At 39.8% G+C, this 20,806-nt stretch overlaps 1 long non-coding RNA gene, 1 other non-coding gene and 2 pseudogenes across 2 annotated transcripts; 2 read left to right on the top strand and 2 right to left on the bottom strand.

The window, feature by feature from the left end:
• Positions 1 to 15,091: 15,091 nt before the first annotated feature.
• LOC118481640 lies at positions 15,092 to 15,288 on the top strand. The gene has a single exon (XR_004865847.1). It is a non-coding gene; the product is annotated as a U2 spliceosomal RNA (small nuclear RNA).
• Positions 15,289 to 16,475: 1,187 nt separating this feature from the next.
• Positions 16,476 to 16,647, top strand: LOC118481641 (annotated as a pseudogene).
• A 24-nt stretch (positions 16,648 to 16,671) lies between these two features.
• Positions 16,672 to 16,855, bottom strand: LOC118481642 (annotated as a pseudogene).
• On the bottom strand, positions 16,759 to 18,596 carry LOC118481106. The gene is made up of 2 exons (XR_004864410.1): positions 18,351 to 18,596; positions 16,759 to 17,412 (listed from the first exon to the last, which is right to left on the bottom strand). It is a non-coding gene; the product is annotated as an uncharacterized LOC118481106 (long non-coding RNA).
• Between the last annotated feature and the right edge of the window lie 2,210 nt (positions 18,597 to 20,806).

The raw sequence follows: 20,806 nt of genomic DNA, 5'->3' as shown, positions 1-20,806 counted from the left end.
GCCACGTTTTGCTGGTAGAAATGTGGGTTGGCAATTTTGACAACTTTCTTGAAAGGGTTAATGATCCTTTTGTTTAATAATATAACTTTAACTTTTTCTGGCTTATCTCGTGTTGTTATCCTTATCTTCTTGTTTCTTAGTTGTTTTTGTAGTATATTTGTTAAAGTAGCAAGAGTTGAAAATAAATTTAGGATATGATCCTAGATCAAATATCCTGATATTGAAAATATTCAGAGTGTTTTAGTTCAAGGATCATAGGTTTGGTTGTCAAAGTATAAGGGTTGGTTAGGATAATGAGTATAATCAAAATAGTCAAGGATCATACCTGAGGATCCAAGTTAGGATCCTAACCTTCAACCGAGACAGTCGTAGATACGATTTTGATGGATAATAAGGATTAAGGATCCTTATGTGTTTTACCTTTGACAACCCTGAAAAACGAAGCACAACTTGGGACTAAGCCAGTGTAAGAAGTAACTGGGGACATGCCCAAGGGATAACTGAGAATGATCCCGGAGGATCACTGGGGACAAGCCCAAAGGATAACTGGGGACAAGCCCAAAGGATCGTATGTAAACTGGAGTATGGCCCTTACTGGCGACTATCCAAACTTAGTGACATGAAAATGTCAAAACCTTAGCTAACGTGAAAACGTTAGAAACCTTAGGAACGGATGTATGGTACGTCTACCATTATACGGAGGATCCTAAGTATAGCCAGTACGATGAGGTTGTCAGCCCCGGAAGTGGGTACTGGTCCCAAAGACGTGAACTATACCAGGATCATCGTGCGCTGCTGGCGGAAACTGGGGATAATCCCAAGGATAACTGGGGTTGGACCCAAGGATCTGTGGTGCTTTTGGAGATCTTTGACGATTTGCTGAAGATACCTGAACTATCATAACTCAAATGGTTTGTGAGTAGAGGGTGAAGGATACATGATCCTTATCCTTAGGTAAAAAGTAAGAAAATGCAATAGTTTTAGGATAAGCATATTACCAGAGTAAGGATCACTGATATCTCCGGGATCCTTTAAGGATACTTCAATGTAAGGATCACATGCATGAAGGATCATGTTCACATGAAATATTTCTTTAAGTGAACAACATTCCAGGCTCTTGGCAACAAGTTTCCTTCCATGGTTAGCAACCTGTATGCCCCCTTTCCTGCTTCGGCTTCAATTAAGTAAGGGCCTTCCCATTTTGGTGCTAACTTTCCGTCAGCAGGATTAATAGTGTTTTGGAATGTTTTTCTCAACACCATATCTCCGACTTGGAACTTCCTTATTCTAACATTTTTGTTGTAGGCACCAGCCATTCTTTGTTGGTAGCTTGCCATCCTTATCCTAGCTAGATCCCTGATTTCTTCAATAGTATCCAAATCCTGGGCTAGAATCGTAGCATTTTCTTCAGGATCACGAGTACTTGTTCTAGCAGTTGGGATCACCATTTCTGTTGGGATCACTGCTTCTGTCCCAAATACTAAAGAGAAAGGTGTTTGACCAGTGGCATTCTTGGGAGTTGTCCTATCAGCCCATAATACATAAGGTAGCTCTTCTGCCCATTTCCCCTTCTTGGATCCTAGCTTCTTCTTCAGATTGTTGATGATGATCTTGTTGGATGATTCTGCTTGACCATTGGCTTGTGGGTGAACTGGTGTTGATGTGATCATCTTGATTCCCCAACTGTCACAAAAGTTAGTGGTTCTGCTTCCAATGAATTGGGAACCATTATCACATACAATTTCAGAGGGAATGCCAAATCTAGTTATAATGTTTCTTTTAATAAAGGATGACTTCCTTTTCTCTGACTTGAGCAAAGGCTTCAGCTTCTATCCACTTAGAGAAGTAGTCAGTCATGGCAAGCATAAATACTTTTCCACCAGGTGCTTTAGGGAGCTTGCCAACTATATCCATTCCCCATCTCATGAATGGCCAAGAGGATGGTATGGGGTGTAGCAATTCAGCTGGTTGATGAAGGATATTGCTGTGTCTTTGACAAGGATCACATTTCCTAGCATATTCTACAGCATCTCTTCTCATGGTTGGCCAGTAGTATCCTGTTCTAAGGATCCTTGAGAATAATGCCCTGCCCCCAGTGTGGTTTCCACAATCTCCTTCATGGAAGTCTCTCAACACTTCTTCGATTTCAGGATCCTCAATACATCTTAAGTATGGTCCTGCAAGGGATCGTTTATATAGCACATTATTTAAGATTGTAAATTGAGATACCTTGATCCGGAAAGTTCTAGGATTTTCTCCCATTGGAATCTCTCCGTTTTGCAAGTATTTCATGATTGGTGAGACCCATGATCCTGAATAAGATTGAGCTTCTTCACTAGGGATTATTGCAGTATCCTCTTCTATTTCCATGGCCACTTGATTTTCAATAGCAGGAGCCAGGATATGGATGATAGGGATACTTATGTCTTCTGGAATTTTCAAGGATGATCCTAAGTTGGCCAATGCATCAGCTTCCGTGTTATCCTCCCTTGGTACCTGTGTTAAGCTGAAAGAAACAAAAGAGAGTGCCAATTTTTTGACTATCTCTAAATATTTGGTTAGTTTTTCACCTTTAACAGCATAGGATCCGTTAAAGTGATTGGTGATCAATAATGAGTCTACATATACTTTAAGATATTTTACCCCCATATCCTTAGCAATTTGCAAGCCAGCAATCAAGGCTTCATACTCAGCCTCATTGTTAGTTGCTTGGAACTCACAGGCTATGGAGTGGGGTATTATGTCCCCCTGTGGCGATTTTAGTAGGATCCCGAGCCCTGTGCCCTTGACGTTTGAGGATCCGTCAGTGTGTAATATCCAAGGATCCCTGGTTTCATCCAGCTGCTGGACCTCCAATTCTGCTTCTTTTTGTAGATCACTACTGAAATCAGCCACAAAGTCGGCTAAGGCTTGTGATTTAATGGCTGTTCTTGGTTCATATCTTATATCATGGGCACTAAGCTTCTCTGCCCACTTAGCCATTCTCCCTGACATCTCCGGTTTCCTGAGGACATTCTTAATTGGAAAATTAGTTTTAACAACAATAGTATGGGTTTCAAAATAATGCCTTAACTTAGTGGATGCCATGATTAATGCAAGAATAAGTTTTTCGAGGTGTGAGTACCTGGATTCGGCATCAAGTAGACTTTTACTTACATAGTAGATAGGATATTGTGTACCTTCATGATCCTTGACAAGGACAGCACTTACAGCGGTTGAGGATACCGCCAGGTATAAGGATAACACATCTCCTTTTTCCGGTTTTGCTAATGCTGGTGCTGAGGACATATATTCTTTAAGGGCTTGTAAAGCGTTCTCATGCTTCTCAGTCCATTCAAACTTCTTATTCTTCCTTAGGATATCGTAGAATTCTTTGCATTTTTCTGAGGATTTCGATATGAACCTGTTCAAAGCTGCTATCCTGCCTGTCAGTCTTTGAACATCCTTGGCATTGGCAGGAGATTTGATATTTATTAATGCTTTGATTTGTTCCGGACTTGCTTCAATGCCCCTCTGGGTTACCATGTATCCTAAGAACTTTCCTGCCTTAACACCAAAATGGCATTTCGAAGGATTAAGTTTCATGTTGTAACTATCAAGGATATCGAATGCTTCTTCCAAATCCCTTAGGTGATCCTCAGCTTTCTTTGACTTGACCACCATGTCATCTATGTACACCTCCATAGTTTTTCCAATTTGATCTTTGAACATCATATTCACCAGCCTTTGATATGTTGCACCTGCATTTCTTAGTCCAAAAGGCATGGCAATATAACAATACAAACCTGTTGGGGTCATGAAGGCTGTATCCTCTTGGTCAGATGGTTCCATCTGAATTTGTTGGAATCCAGATGATGCATCCATAAAGGTCAACAGTTCATGCCCCGCTGTTGCATCCACCATGGAGTCAATGTGGGGTAATGGGAAAGGATCCTTGGGACATGCCTTATTCAGATCAGTGAAATCGACACATACCCTCCACTTTCCATTTTTCTTTTGGACAACGACCACATTGGCTAACCATTTTGGATATTTTACCTCTCTGATCATACCTGCTCGAAGTAATCTCTCTACTTCTTCTTGGATAATGGTATTCCTTTCTGGTGCAAACTTCCTCCTTTTTTGATGGATTGGTTTGATAGACCTGTCAATGCCAAGTTTGTGAGTAATAATATCCTTAGATATACCTGTCATATCTTCATGTTTCCAGGAAAAGGTAGATTTCCTTCTTTTGAGGAAGGATATTAAGTCTTCTTTCATCTTGCCAAGGATCCCTGATCCGATATAGATTTTTGATTCAGGATCACTAGGATCCAAGAGGATTTCGTCCACATCTTGTTCCCTTGCCTCCAAGACATTCCTCGGAGGATACTGTAATTGCTATTGCTCCCTTGGCTTCGAGGTTGGCTTCATGGATGAGGTATAACAATCCTTAGCCTCCTGCTGATCACTGTCGATCTTGATTATCCCCCATGGGCTAGGGAGCTTCACACATTGATGATAGGTAGAAGGGACTGCTTTCATATCATGTATCCAAGGCCTGCCAAGGATAACGTTGCAACAAGATAAACAGTCAATAACACAAAATTTTTGGTAATTATGTAATCCTTCCACGTAGATTGGGAGTTTGATGTCCCCCAGAGTTTTCTTCGTTTCTCCACTGAATCCTACAAGCACGGAGGATCTTGGTGTGATGTCTGATTCTGGGATTCCCATCTTCTTCAGGACATCAAGCTGGATAATGTTCACTGAGCTTCCTCCATCGATAAGGATCCTGCGGACAAAATGGTTAGAGATAAAGAGAGTGATAACTAAACTATCATGGTGAGGATCCTGAATGTTAATGCGATCGTCCTCATCAAATGTTATCATCTTCCCTTCTGAGACACTTGAGGTTCTAATAGGCCTTTCTCCATTATCCATTTTTGATTCTTTTGCATGTCTTTTGGCCGCTGAAAAGGATGTACCACAGATGTCTGATCCTCCGGATATAAAGTTGATCACTTGTGCGTCTGCCGGAGGTGCTGGAGCTTTTTCGGGGATCCTTTCAGGATCCTGGGTCCTTTGCTTTTTTCTCCCCAACAATTCTTTTAGATGCCCCTTGCTTAGCAGGTATCCAATTTCTTTTCTTAAGGCTATGCAATCTTCAGTTAGATGCCCGAAATCCTCATGGTATGCACACCATTTGGACTTATCGTTAGTCCCGGATGGTTTATCATTCTTCCTGGGCCATCTAGCTTTTTCACCTAGATTCTGCATTGCAAGGATCAGTTCATGATTATCAACGGAAAAACAATATTCTGAGATTGGAGGATATTCTTCATCATCCTCTTCTTGGTCAACAGCATGCACATTCTTGTTCTCATTTCTATGGTAGGATTTGAATTTGTTGTTCTTGAAGGAGGATCCTTGCTTCTCCTGTTTTGAGGATCCTACTTGTCTCTCCTGGATCCTCTTGTCATCCTCTAGCCGGATGAACCTGAGTGCTCGAGTTCTTACTTCATCTAGATTCCTGCATGGTGTCATAACAAGATCATCATAGAATAATGAATCCTTAAGCAGTCCCATTTTGAAGGCTTCAACAGCCGTAGCCATATCCAAGTTGGGAATGTCCAAGGATTCTTTGCTAAATTTAGTTATATAATCCCTTAACGATTCATTATGATTTTGAGTTATCCTGTACAAATCGCTAGTTAATTTTTCAAATTTTCTACTACAAGAGAATTGGTTATTGAATAAATTAACTAAATTAGCAAATGAAGTAATAGAGTAGGGGGGAAGACTTAGCAGCCACTTAAGAGCTGATCCAGTTAGAGTGGATCCAAATCCTTTACATAGGCATGCTTCCTTCAACTTTTCTGGGATAGGATTGATTTCCATCCTTTCCCTGTATTGTGCTATATGCTCCTCTGGATCCGTTGTGCCATCATACAGTTTCATGGTAGGGATATGGAACCTTTTGGGTACCTCTGCATCACAAATTGGTGGTGCAAAGCGAGATACCTTGTGGCTTCCATCTGCAATCTCTAGGATAGGCTTGACTACCCCTGGAACACTTGAGATCATGTCCTTTAGTTTCTGTAATTCCCTGGCCATAGCATGATTGGTACCTGTATCCTGCATGAATCCATGGTTAGTGGTAGGATAATTATTTAAAGTGTTACCTCCCATTGGGTTCAAGTTAGGGAATCCATATTGCTGGGATTCCGGAACAACGGAGGGACCAGTGGAAGCAATGGTCTGCATTGGAATGAAATCCCCTTGATGGACATCTAGACTTCCTGTTTGCAAACTTTTTAGGGATCCTGGCATCTGTAAGGATCCTGGTATCTGGGATGATCCTGGAACGAAGGAGGATCCGTGAACCTGGGATGATCCTGGAACAAAGGAGGATCCTTGAACCTGGGATGATCCTGGAACAAAGGAGGATCCTTGAACCTGGGATGATCCTGGAACAAAGGAGGATCCTTGGCCCTGGAATGATCCTGGAACAAAGTAGGATCCTTGAAACTGCTGTGCCCCCGGATAGGCTCCCGGATTCATGAAGGATCCCATGTATTGAGGATAGGATCCTATTGGCTGAAAATGTGAATCTGATGTCTGAGTCATTGCTGCCGAGTTGAGACGTGATCCTCTTGACTCCCCTATGATTTGCACGTCGGGGATCCCTGATGGCTGGGAAGTGATCATTGGAGTATCGAAGCTCAAGGATTTGGGCATCAGTGGGGAATGATCCTCTGCCGCTTTCTTTTGTCTTTTGAGGTCTCCCATTTCCCTGAGGATCCTGTCATTAGTCTCATCCTGTCGCTGCATACGATCCTTCATCTGCAAAATTAAAACAAATACATCACTAGTACTGGGAATAGAAGAATTCATAGCAGAAGAAGATAAAGGTTTAGAGAAAGTGGGAGTTGATCTTTTCTCAGTATTTTTCTGAGATCCTGCCGGTGGAGGAGGCAAAGTGATCTGTGATGAGGTGACTGCAGACATCGCCGTGGACGTGTTCTTCAATGATGAAGCCATGTAACTCTTTGAAATGATTTCGAACAAAGGATTTTCTTATGAATGAAGCACCAATTGCCCCACGGTGGGCGCCAAACTGTTTTGGTCAAAAATCACACAGGGATATTGTAACCAAACTATATGAAAACGGGGTATGATGCTTGGTTGATTATGAAAGTAAAGGATCACTTTTGTGATAAAGATGCAAAGACACAATGATTTATACGAGGAAAAAGCCCTTGATCAGTGAATGATCTCCGGCATAAAAAACCTCTGGTGATGGCAACTACCGATCACCAACTTCAATATAACAAAAATATGATTACAACTTTGGATGATAATGAGCTGAGTACAAGGATCACTATTGCTTTCGGTGTCTAAGTGTATGAGAGTTGCGTCGTATGTCGTGTGTGTTCTTCCGAATGAGGAAGAGTGGTATTTATATGTGTGTAGGTGACCTATTTTAGGTAGTTAAACTAATATTCAGCTCATTACCCCTTTAGAAATGAGATACAATCTAGCCTAAATAGCCGCCCATAAATCAAGCCTTGTTTCCATATCCTGTGCAACGTCTATCTTCAATTAAGCTCTTGCCATAATTGTGAAGACGCGTCCCTTGATCATGATGCTTAGAGCGTATCCTGCTAGATATTCCTGCAAAAATAACATTGCATTAAGCGAAGATGATCGTTAGTATGAGGATCCTATAATGTCCCATGATCCTGATCCTGAAGTCCTGCTGAGGATCACTGTCTGCCAAAGAAATAAGGATCACTGGTTAGGATCACGTGTAAGGATCACCTATAATAAAAATCCAGCCCTAACAGTTAGGATGTATATATAATGACTAAGATATCCTATCAGGATATCCTGTTAGGATATACATGCAGGATATATGTGCAGGATATACATGAAGGATATGCGTCAGGATATTACCTTGTTAAGGAAGGATGTCATTGGCTCTAAGGAATCAGTGAAGCTGAGTTCGTCATAAGAGAACCCTTCTGAGCTTGGAGCACTGACTTCAAGACCCTTTCTCTTTTTTGCTGTGGAAGCGCGGGTCCTTGGGTTGGCCTTGGGAGCTGGGAGTGGCTTGGAGCTAGTAGCAGCAGGAGCCTCCTTCTTGACTATGGTTGGAGTTGGGTAACTGTCAAGTTCATCGAGATCTAGATAGACTGGAACTTTGCTGGAATCTGCACACAGGGAGTAAAATTCTAAACCTCTCCTAAAAATATCAAATGAAAACATGTATGTACAGGATATCTTGCAGGATCCTTACCAGACATGTTTGCGCTTGAAAGAGGGCTTGGAGTTGGTGGAGATGGGTTGAAACTTCTCTCTGCCTCTGGAAGGAGTCTGATGGCGTCTATTCTTTTCTGAGAATCTGCAAGGGGATGTGCTAGCTTCCTAAAATCAGCTGTACAAGAAAACGACAAAGTCAGTTCAGGATATAAAGCAGGATAACAGGCAGGATCATCTTTAAACCCTAAATCCTACCCTTCTTCAACCAATTCACCGGATAATCCGCTCCACCAGGGATTGAATCTCTTTTTACAAAAAAGAATTTGGATTTCCATTCCTCTTCATTCCTGGTGGCTCGGAGGATTAATGGGTCACTGGAGGTAGAGTAAAACAAGAATCTACAGGAGCCGTGGCACCTAAGTCGGTATGCTAAAGGAAGGTCATGAACAGAAAGATCAGGGATATGGTTGTTCTTGATTTGATCAAGAACAGACAAGACTCGCCAAAGCATTGGCATTGTCTGACTGAAACAGATTTTGGTGACGTTAAAGAACTCGGTGATGAAATCCGAGAAAGGAAATTGCAACCCTAAGGTGAAAGGAAAGGCATTAAAGCACAACCACTCGTCGGAAACCATATCTGATCGGATTTCCCGATCAAACGGCAGGAACACCGTCCCTTTTGGGAAGATGCCGGAGGTTTTAAGGGCTGACAAGTGTGCACTGTCAAAGGTGCATATTTCTTTCTTCGGATCCTGGAGAATATTTTGGTGGATGAACGTGGGAGCAGAGTCGCCGGAGCTAGATCTTGTCTGCCTTGCCATATTGTTACCGGAATATTGGGAAGAATGGAAAATGAAGTAGAGAGAGAAATGTTTACCTTTTTCTCTTCGGTAAAGGTTAAATGAAGATGAGGATGAGAAGATATAGGGCATGATGAGTAAATATAGGTCGGGTGGTTGAAACCTGTCACATCAATGGTCTTATCTCTTAATTGCCTCGGCCACTGTGAAAAATGTAACCGTTAGGATATCAAACGGTAACATTTTTGGGGACAATTGTTATGGGTGAAATTCTGAGCCCATATCCTGGAAAATATCTTGATATATATCTTGATTATATAGTATCTGTTTACATCCGGGATGCTAGTTCAGGATATTGGTAACATCCTGAATGGTATCCTCGGGATTACTAATGGATTATGTGCAGGAACGTGGGTTAGAAGCTAGCAACGTTAACAAGACTTATTCCACGGGAGACTCGGTCCAAGTCCTTCAAATGAAGACGTTGATACCGTATTACTCGGTCCATAACGTTCATGATGGAATATTCGGAGTAGCCCATATTTGTAGGGATTATTGTTTGTAATTCATTACTATAAATAGGTGGTATATCAGATCAACTAGGACATCACAATCACATCCGCTACACTCTAACACTTGCTCTCTAGCAATTTTCACTTTCACACAAATTCGTTGTAACACTTAGCGATCTGATCTATATCCTGCACTGTATCCTGAAGTTTAAAGCAATAAGAAGAACAAGGCAGCTGCGATTGTCAGCTCCCGAGGTTTTGTGCCGGCGATCTAGATTGATCAAGGGCTTTCCTCGTACATCTCGTGTCATTTACTTTACTTTCTTGCTCATTGTTTGATCGTTGATACAGCTCAATATCCTGGGCCGTATCATGAACACTGTTTTTCCAAACAACATAACCAGCATATTTTCAACACATTTTTTAGCACACTACCTCACTTAACTAATTTGATCACTTAATTGCTTCGGTAATTTTTGACCAAAACATATACTAGTTGAAATCTTGGAGAATAAGCAAAACTTGATTCCTTCCTCTCAAAGCTAGACACGTAGAATAAGCATAGTTCATGCACGTACACATATAAATTCAATGCATAATCTTTTGATTTCTTTTGTTTTCCACGTAACCACACATGTGTATATGTTAGTTTATTATTATTATTATTATTATTATTAGTATATGTGGGATGTCCTGGAGCCGAATGTGGGTGATGAATCCAATTAACCACCGTACCAAGGTTTCGAGACTGAAGCCGTAACACGTACTTCGAGAGCTCCGCAAAGTTGTTGTCCCAAGTTCCATATGTCCTATCAATTGCCTTTCTTCGGCCACACCACGCCTTTGTATACGTAACATCGATGGACACCGTTTGCTTTATGAACATCCTGATGTGTTTCACCTTCAACGCAATGTCTGTACGAATTTGTGGAAGGATGTTTGCAGCGATATCTTTAGATCTAAGGCAACTTTTGTTGTTATGTACCACAGTTGAATAACAACTGTGGGCAGGTGCCCAGTTGGTAATCTGCCACATGTGTTGGAGTTTTTGTTTTGATGCGGTTGCACGCCATTGGCAAACAGGAGCACTAGGGAAAAGGGTTTTTTTTAATTTTTGTTTCTGGTGTAGCATTTAACTTTGTATAAAGTTGGTTTGCTATCCACCACGAATATTTCCCTTTCCACGGCGAATGTTCACTCTCGAACAGCAAGGTCCACATCCTGTTTAGACTTGAAAACATGCCCAGACGAATTTGTTTTGCTTTTGGATTCCATATATCCATTGGGTTATCTTCATAATCAGGACACATGTAATCCCTAAGCTCCTCATCCTCTTGGGGGTCGTCATGTGAACCTGCAAAGATAGGCCTAGAATGCGTCGGTTGAGACAGGGTCAACTCAGTTTGTTGGTTGACCGCGGCCTCGTCGTCAGAAGAGGCGTCATCTGATAGGGGCCTCCTCACTTTCTGAACTGTCTTCAGCGCTATAAACTTCTGACTCATCAAAGCCATCGTTATTGTCGTCACCAACTAGAAATTGAGAAGAGGGACCGACTAGGTTCTCAACAGATGGCATGAGGTTGTGTTCTTGAGTTGTTTGCCCATCTCCTTCACCATCATCATCGGATAACTGGGTGTCAACAACATTACGTTGTGTTATGTCATGGAGAAGTAGGGCTACAAACGAACCAAACGATCGGCAAACAGTTCGTGAACCGATCAGTGGGAAGTTCGTTTGTGTTCATTCGTTTATTAAACAAACGAACACAAACAAGAAATTTCGTTCGTTTAGTTAAATGAACAAACATGAACAGAGGTCGTGTTTGTTCGCTTATGTTCGTGAACGTTCGGTAACGTGTTCATTTGTGTTTGATGGTTCATTAGTGTTTTTAGTTTTTATATTTATTTAAATACTTCAAAATTCCGACAAATTAAATATCTAATAAGTGTCAGTGTATTATATATATTCTGTTCATGAATGATTGTTTGTGTTCGTTTGTTTCCATTTGTGTTTGTTAACATTAGTTTGTGCTCATTTGTGTTCGTCAACATTCATTGCCTAAAGTTAACAAACAAACACAAACGAACACGAACAAGTTCATTTCCTTAACAAACGAACACGAACATAAAATCTCGTTCGATAAGTGTTCGTGAACGGTTCGCAACACATATATTTCTTAACAAACGAACATGAACAAGGTTTTGTTCGTGTCCGTTCGGTTCGTTTGCAACCCTATGGAGAAGGTTTGTAAAACTCATATGACGGAGGGGATTAACTGCCTCCCATTGAACGTAAATCTCGGCAACGAAGTTGCCTTGCGACACTCCGGCTAAATAGTGCAACATTTCAACGCCATCTTCATTGAAAATTTTTGTTGTCTGAGATGTGCCTTAATACGTGTACGCTAATAACATCGAAACCACAACGGATTCTTTCTGTAGTTGAACATGATTACAGATTGAATCGACCATTTCGTGATAAGACATTTTCTGTCGCACAATGAATGTGGTTGTTAGCATGGATTGGTCAAATTGAACATCCCCGTTTACAAAAGAAAAGACACCACCCCAGTAAAGTCTTACCAGGTATGGCCGAAAAGAATCCATTAAATAACAAAGGGAATTTGGCGGAAAATTGATCGGATGAAGTGAAAAAAGAAAGTTGTTGTGGTTCTTAGGATGAGCTGAAAAAAGAAAGTTGTTGTGGTTCTTCAATCTTGGTGTGAGTTGACACCCTAATCCCATGGGTATTTATAGTGGTGAGGACCCAGACTTTTGCTGGAGCCCACCACCATGTGGGTTGAAAATATATAAGTATTATTTTTTAATATTCCAACAACAATAAATATTATTTTTGACAAACAGTTAAGTAATTCTACAATATTACAATATTATTTGTATTAATGAATTCAACAACACAAGATGTTACAACACCAAATTTAACAAACTTTTTTATTAAGTAATTCAACAATATTACAACATTACAATAGGATCTATCAAACTCGCAACATTACATACATGCAGTACTATTTTAATTGAATAAAAAATGCATTTAAAATGCTGAGTTGTGTGCAGAAATACACTGTTACTTAACAAAGCATTTCTAATGGAGAGGTGCAAAACAGAAACTAAATGAATTTAAACCCGTCCGGTTTCTTCGTATATCGAGTTTCCATATAAGGTCAGAAGGTTGTCACAGGCTCTTCGACCCGTAAAGTGATATGGAACGGGTTGTTCGCACCTTCAGTAACGATTCTGCAGCTTCGGTGATGTTTGAGGATTTGCAAAAGCCTACATACGCGTGAGAGGGGAGGGTGACCAAAAACTAGGCTGATGCAGTAACAGCGAACAACATTACTATAGGATCTAATTAGTACATTATCATCTCCAAGTCACATGTGGTAGAATGCGACTTCAAATGTATTATGATCCTAATCACCTACCGAAAACGGGGCAGAGAATGATAGTTCGCCGCCACATACCCCCACCAGAAGCTGCAGTATCCTTTAAAGCTCAGAAAAACGTCATAAACCGCCCAACCAGTTGAGCAACTGAATCTTCAAGAAGACTCAATAGCCGCAGTAGAAGCATCCACAACAGCAGTTGAGTCATTCTAATGGTACACCTTATGTGAGAAGGTGGTAAAAGGGAAGTATCGTTCTCCTCCCCACAAAATCTTCTCACTATGTGTACATAATTTAAAGCTGAGAAAAACGTCATGTTGAAAGAAGTCCCGAATAATCTTCCGGTGCACGTAAACTGCTTCATACTCTCTCAATTTACATTTACAAAATTAGCTTCATACTCTCACAAGTTACATTTACAAAACCTCCATGTTGCTGGGTAATTTAAACATCAAAATGATTGTCTTCATACTCACAGAAGGTGTTTCACTACTTAGCCATACAAGTTTCTGTTTCTTATAGCAAAACACGACCAAATTAATATAGCAAAACACAGCGAAGTTCTTTTAACCTTTATGTCGAAAACAGCGAAGCTATTTAACCTGGTGGTTAAAATCAGCGAAGTTCTTGAAGATTGCTATTAAAAACAATGAAGTTATTTAACCATGTGGTTAAAATCAGTGAAGTTTATGAAGATTGCTGTTAAAAACAGCGAAGTTATTTAACCAGGTGGTTAAATCAGCGAAGTTCATATAGTTTGCTATTAAAAACAACGAAGTTTATGTACTTGGCTGTTCAAAACAGCGAGGTTATGAAGATGGTGCTTAAAAACAGCGAGCCTTGGCTTGGCGCACCCCTCCAAACCTTAGTTAAGAATTCATAACCAAAATGCTCAAAACCATTGTGGAATGTAACCCAAGGTTCTGTTTTAATCATCTCAAGTTCAAAAATCCACTTCAAATAGCTAAACTGTGTTGGTTTTTGTCTTTCTTCTCCCTCATGCGTGGTCATAGGTAAGCTTTTTAGGTAAATAAGCACCAATTCTATTGCAATGGTATGCATAATATCAATACGGTGATGTAATTTAAACTTTTTTAGGATAAGTATTATCATGTTTATGGACTCAACAAAAATAATGTACTCCATTTGTTAAAGACTATCTTACTCCTTAATTAAAAGCTTAATTATCTTATCATCATCCCTTATATACACCAGGTACCAAGAGTGAATTTATCTCTTAGTTGCTTTTCAACATAATGGTATTATTTATAATTTCCTTATGTTCTTATGCATTGCTGAGCTTGTGGACTCTGTTTATACTCTTAATGGTGTAGGCGAGGCAGGGGCGGATCTAGTGTATAACAAGGGGTAATGCCCCGCTACCCCTTGGCGCTCCGGCGGTAGTGTAAAATTAGTGTAAATTTTGGAAAAATTTGACGTTTTTTCTATTTCGTTACCGCTTATTTATAAAACGTTACCGCTTGGCGCGAATCCTAGATCTGCCACTGGCGAGGTGCCTGTGTATGAAGAGTTTTGATATTTAAATTTGAATAGACATGTCACGGGTGTAGCATAATAACATATTTTGAAAAGGTCTTCAAATAAGCAATTCCACCTTTGCTATCAAAACGTTTTACTTATAAATGGATAGTAATTTTATCTACCCTTTAGCTGACATGTCACAGGTGTAGTATGGGGCATAGAGGCTTTATATGTAAATGGATGGTATTTTAATCTACCGTTTAGCAAATTTGGATATCTGAATTCATCGATAATAGTTCACAGGTGATAGATACTTTCTCTTTAGCCAACACAGTAATAGTTACCAGGGTTAGAGAGAAAGGATTTGTTTATTAATAAGGGTGTGAGTAAGCAACATTGAGTTTGAGTTTGAATCAACAACCTTGAGGGTGAGGTAATGGATTTGGCTTGTAGATATGACTTCAGTGACTGGCACAGGATTTAGGCATTGATTGACAATTTGACATTGCTTTATGGTATTACACCCTGAGTCCCTGAGAAATGAAAACCATAGGTGAAATAAGTCTGTCACAGTCCCACATTGGCTGAGTGAAGAATACATATATGAAGAACTGCCTATATAAACAGCGGCCCAATAAAGGAATAAGCATACCTTTCTCGGCCTTTTGGCTAAGATCAAGTGTAGTATCTGTTCTTATCAGTTTAATATCTGATACGTGGGCCATCGGCCCACTCGATATTAATCTTATTTTTTTATGGGGAAAGGCCTATCACAATAGCTTGCTATTGGGGTCTTTGAGTGTCGCCTTGGCGTTGCACTACTGCCTAGGCTTGGCGCACCCCTCCAAACTATAGTTAAAACCTTTTTATTTTTCAACCAATAAAGTTAAAAGCTTTTTATTTTCAACCAATAAATTAATAGTTCTGATTTTTTCGAATTTTATCGGTCTTTTGAGCGTAGCTAGCTTTGGTCATGCATGAGAGCCTATGCCTGGTGCGTAAGTTTTCATATTAGTCATGTGTCATTGTTTGTTCGAATCTAAGATAGTCAGCACAGATTTATTACTCGAATCAATAAGATGTAAATACAGAGATTTTTACTCAAATCAAGAAGATGAGAAATACCGAGATGGGAAACTAAAACAGATCACTCATAAACTCATTCATGCCTACACACACATTCTACCCGTGCTTATAACGTCTGATGGTCCATTCCATCCATTTAATTGTTGGGCTTTTACTGACTTTTGAACTGGGCTGCTTGGTGTTATAGATGCTAGTTGGGGCTGGATCCATAGTGTTCATAACATAATCCTAAATTTACAGTAATACAGTATCATGTATAGCTGCAGTATTTACCAGTGGACTTAACGTTGGGAAACTGGTACTGCAGAGTTTTCCCTAATTGATGCGTGTAAAAGATAATTTTGCTTGTCTGCTAATGTTCAATAGTTAATGGTAATATCACAAATTTGCTTGTATTTTCATGCATGTCTAGCACTTGAGCTTGTGGTCTCTGTATTTACTTTTGCCAATGATACAAATGGTGCAAGTGTGTCAAAATGTTCTGCTAAGGATGATTGGTTTTCGGGATTATTGGATGCAAATGGCTGGCAGGTCTATCCACTTTTATAGCAAATTTGGATATCTGAGCTCATTTTTAACAGTTCCCAAGTGATAGTAGTCATATAACCAACACATAGCTATTCAGTATTAGAGATACAGAATTTAGTTTATATATAAGAGAGTGTGAGTTAGCAACACTGAGCTCCAAACATCAATTTTCAGGGTGAGGTTACGGATTACGCTTGTTATACAGTGAATCCAGTCAGGTACATTTAGAAAAGGATCTCAAAAGTCTAGTATTATCAGGATTTAGACACTAATCCATACTTGTTTATGGTATTAAAATCCAGAAAAATAGAAACACAAAAAGGAAAAAAAGGACTCTCATAATCCCACATAGGCTGAGTGAACTATACAAAGATGAAAAGACAGCCTATATAAACAAAGGCCCAAGAAGTGGAAAAGCATACCTTTCTCGGCCTTTTGGCTAAGATCAAGTGTAGTATCTGTTCTTATCAGTTTAATATCTGATACGTGGGCCATCGGCTCACTCGATATTAATCTTATTTTTTATGGGGAAAGGTCCATCACAATAGCTTGCTATTGGGGTCTTTGAGTGTCGCCTTGGTCCAAAATATGTAAAATGTTAGAACTAGGATTTGGAGGGGTGCGCCAGGCCAAGGCAGAAGTGCAGTACCAAGGCTCAAAGACCCCAAATAGCAAGCTATTGTGATGGGTCTTTCCCCATGAAAAATAAGATTAATATCGAGTGGGCCGATGGCCCACATATCAGATATTAAACTGATAAGAACAGATACTACACTTGATCTTAGCCGAGAAAGGTATGCTTTCTTCCTCCTTGAGCCGCTGTTTATATTGTCCGTCCCTTCATTAATGCATTATTCACTTAGCAGATGTGGGACTGTGCCCAACTTTTTGTTTTCTAGAACTTAATACCATAAAGTACTGCAGATTAATGTCTAATAGATAATAAACAAGTCTTTTACGACCATAAATATGTTCATCAGCTGATTGACATATGTCATATGGTGCAGTTTCTAATTTGCACTCACTCGACCCAAATACTTGTTGGTAGGTATGATGCACACTTTGAAAGTGTTCAAAGTTCCTGTTAATATCCATGCATGATAAGTTACTATATTGAATCATTGATTAACATCAGTCAGATAATACCGGATCATGAGCGTGCTAGAACCTGACAACAATGTTGATGAGTCAAGGAAGCAAATTGTATCTCTATGTAAAGGTAAAATCACCGACGCCTTCAGGCTTTAACTCACATTATAAGCATGTGTGTTTATCATTCAAGGATGACAGCATCTCTTTTGAAATACAAAAAGGACAAGTCATTTTATGCTTAAAACTGCAAGATGTTTCCACTCCTGATTAATAAGAGCAAAAAATTGATCAAACTATTGGCTAAGTAAAATTGGGCATGAGTCCAAGGTTTCATAGAGTGTGATAAGCTTTCATATAGAAGGGCAATATAGTCAAGTAGACTCATACCATTAGAAAATTTACAGCAAAGTGGCAGGTAAACGGACAACAAGTTGCACTATAATCCCCTTTAAAATAGCAAACCCGATCCTACCGTAAACAAAGCTATGGTTTATCAACGTCGAGAAATTGCTGTACACGTAGTTTTACCGGGCCAAGCCAAAAATTTGAGTCACGTAAACTTTAAATCAAGGTTTTTATGTTAAAATTGACAGAAACATGTTATAAGGCCATGCCCTCTCTTTAAAGACTTCTGACCCACAAAAGGTATTTTCAATCAATTACATTATTCAAGGATGAATAAGAAAACTTCAATACAAATCAAAACGTTGCATCAGAGAAAAATATTTATTTTAAGCAATCACCAACCAATTATTTTTTTCCTACATTTGAGCGGTAGTAAGTCTCTTTAATAATTCTTAGATAAGACCGCCTCCGACAGAGGCCCTTGGGGCACCACTTGGGTTGTTGTCGAAGAGAGGAAAATTTGGCAGCAAATTTGGGAAGAGAGTAGGAGTGTCGTCCGTCCACAAGGGCATCATCCGTGAGGTCTGTGAGAGGGGAAGGAGAGAGGCAATGGCCGTGATGAGGGTGTGCGGGGAGGACCACCGCCCGTGATTTCGAGGGGCATGTGTTTTATTAAAAAAAATCCAATATATATGTTAATTTTTTTTTAAAATAGTATACGCATACCAACTCTAAGATAGGTCATTTACATAACAATTTGTATGGTTTAGACATTAGCTCATTGGAATTAGGTTTAGTGAGCCCAATACCCATTTGATTTTCAAAAAAATAATAATAAAACATTACGAAAGAGCACCTTTTTTCGAGCTCGAACAAGGTACATGAATTCTCAGAGACGCCACCGGAGAGAGGATCTGTGACGCCCGTCCCATGCAGAATGAAAGAAAACAACACCGGGTAGCTTGTGCAGCCCCAGTGTGGACGGGTGCCGTCGTAAGCTTCCTTAGAGATGATCCTAAATCATATGTTGTCAATAATTTACCAAAATCATAATTTTAGCTCAGCCTTAACATTGAACGTGTTTTATGGGTTAGGTAAATGTGTAAAAGGTGACCTTGACTGAAGCTATTGGTATGTGGATTTTAGTGGTGTACTAGTGTGGCCACTGTCCCCTCATGTTTTACATTGCTTTAGGAAAGCGACTTGGACTTCACACATCTTTAAATAAATATAATTCACTACCATTCTTCATTTTACTACCATATGCATAGTGATTTTAAATACACCTTCTGGCCGACCAAATTTTCTATTAATAGCGGTATCTAACTAATTTGCCTGTCAATATAAAAAAGATTTATACTATGATATAATCATGTGAGGTAGAGGATCCTGTAAAAAGTGCTCAAAGTGTGAGAAGTGTATTGTAACACTATATATAATACTATATAACACCATATAAACACCGTATAACAATATGTAACACCATATAATACCATATAACACTATGTAACACTATATATCATTATATAACAAATATAACACTATAGGTTGTCTGATAGCATGTCTATGATAGATGTATAGTGTTATATTTGTTATATAATGATATATAGTGTTACATAGTGTTATATGGTATTATATGATGTTACATATTGTTATACGGTGTTTATATGGTGTTATATAGTATTATATATAGTGTTATAATACACTTCTCACACTTTAAGCACTTTTTACACTATCCTTACCCAATCATGTGAAACGCCTCATAAATATGATATAATCGAACAAAATGTTAAGACGCGTTACATGATTAACGATACTATTATACGTTTCTTTGACAGAATAAAACTCGAGAAACAAAACAATCACAACAAAATAATTAAATACAGGTCCCATCCACTCAACGTACAAAAAAAGTCATATTATTAGGACCCCTGCTAGATCCACACCTTTGAAGATGCTTTAGGGACCACAAAAAAATTTTACTTGTTTTTTTTTTCTATAGTTTTTTTTTTTGAAAGGAGAACTTCATTCACACCACCGAACCCGAAAACCGGGACGGGAAAACAAGAAAAACGCTTACATATTCACAAATTTACACCAATCTCCCCACTCAAAATTCCCTTTCTTCGCTCTATGTTTAAACCAAAAATAACTAACGACTCTAATTTCGCTAAAGATCTCCTCAACACTACTTCTATTGCCATCAAATCTCAATTTATTTCTATTCTTCCATAACACCCAGCAAGTCGTAATCACGATGCCGTGCAAAGCCTCACGAGCCACTGAATCTCTAACACCCTCATTATACAACTCAAGAAGATCTCTGAACGAAAAAATGAGAAACCTCGGAACACGGCACCAAAAACTGACCTTTTCCCAAACTCCCAAAGAGATCGGACAAGCCGAAAATAGATGGGAGACCGATTCGAAACCTTCCTCACAGAAACAGCACGTGTCATCGAGAACCGTCACCCCCCTGCAGTTGAGAGCGTCCACCGTAGGGATCCTATTCATTTCAGCGCGCCACGCGAAAATATTACACTTTTTGGGGACCCACTTGCACCATTTCATCACATATCGGCTGCCATACTCGCGGAAGGAGCTGATAAGATGCTTAACCGCCGCCACCGAGTAAGACTTTGACCCATTACCTATCCACAGCCACTTATCCGCACCCGGTGAGAGGGTAACCGAGCCCAATGCCACGGATAACGTCTGCCACTCCAATAGCTCCTCGGTAGACTCTGGCTCATGCCTCCAAAGCCAAAGCCCTTCTCCTTGAAGACGATCAAGCACACAACACGTCTTAACCACTTCAAGCTTAAAAAGATGAGGAAACTTCTCTTTTAACGGAACGTCGAACAACCATGGGTCCAACCAAAAAAGGATAGAAGAACCACTTTTAACTTCACCTTTAAAGAAGTTCCGAAGAGGAACGTTCCCAACCAGAGGCCGTTTAATAACCGAGACGATGTTGTTCCATACTCCACCCAAAGATTTCTTCAAAGGAAGAAAATCCCAAGCCGACCCCCCGGCATGAATAGCATTCACCACCTTTGCCCAAAGACTATCCGGCTCGTTCTTGAATCTCCACCCCCATTTAGATAAGAGAGCCAAGTTAATGTCTCTTAAACGTTGGATCCCTAAACCCCCCGATTCAAGCGGCGACGCCACCCTATCCCACGCAACCCAATGAACCTTTCTAATCTCCGAAGTCCCCCCCCAAAGGAATTTTCTCACCAAGGCTTCCAGATCACTCACCACTTTTACCGGGGCTCTATATATGGAAAAATAATAATTAGGAAGGCTATC

This window comes from Helianthus annuus, chromosome 8, assembly GCF_002127325.2.
Source record: "Helianthus annuus cultivar XRQ/B chromosome 8, HanXRQr2.0-SUNRISE, whole genome shotgun sequence".
Classification (NCBI taxonomy): domain Eukaryota; kingdom Viridiplantae; phylum Streptophyta; class Magnoliopsida; order Asterales; family Asteraceae; genus Helianthus; species Helianthus annuus.
Note: the sequence above shows the minus strand (reverse complement) of the source record. Positions and strands in the feature narration are given on the sequence as shown.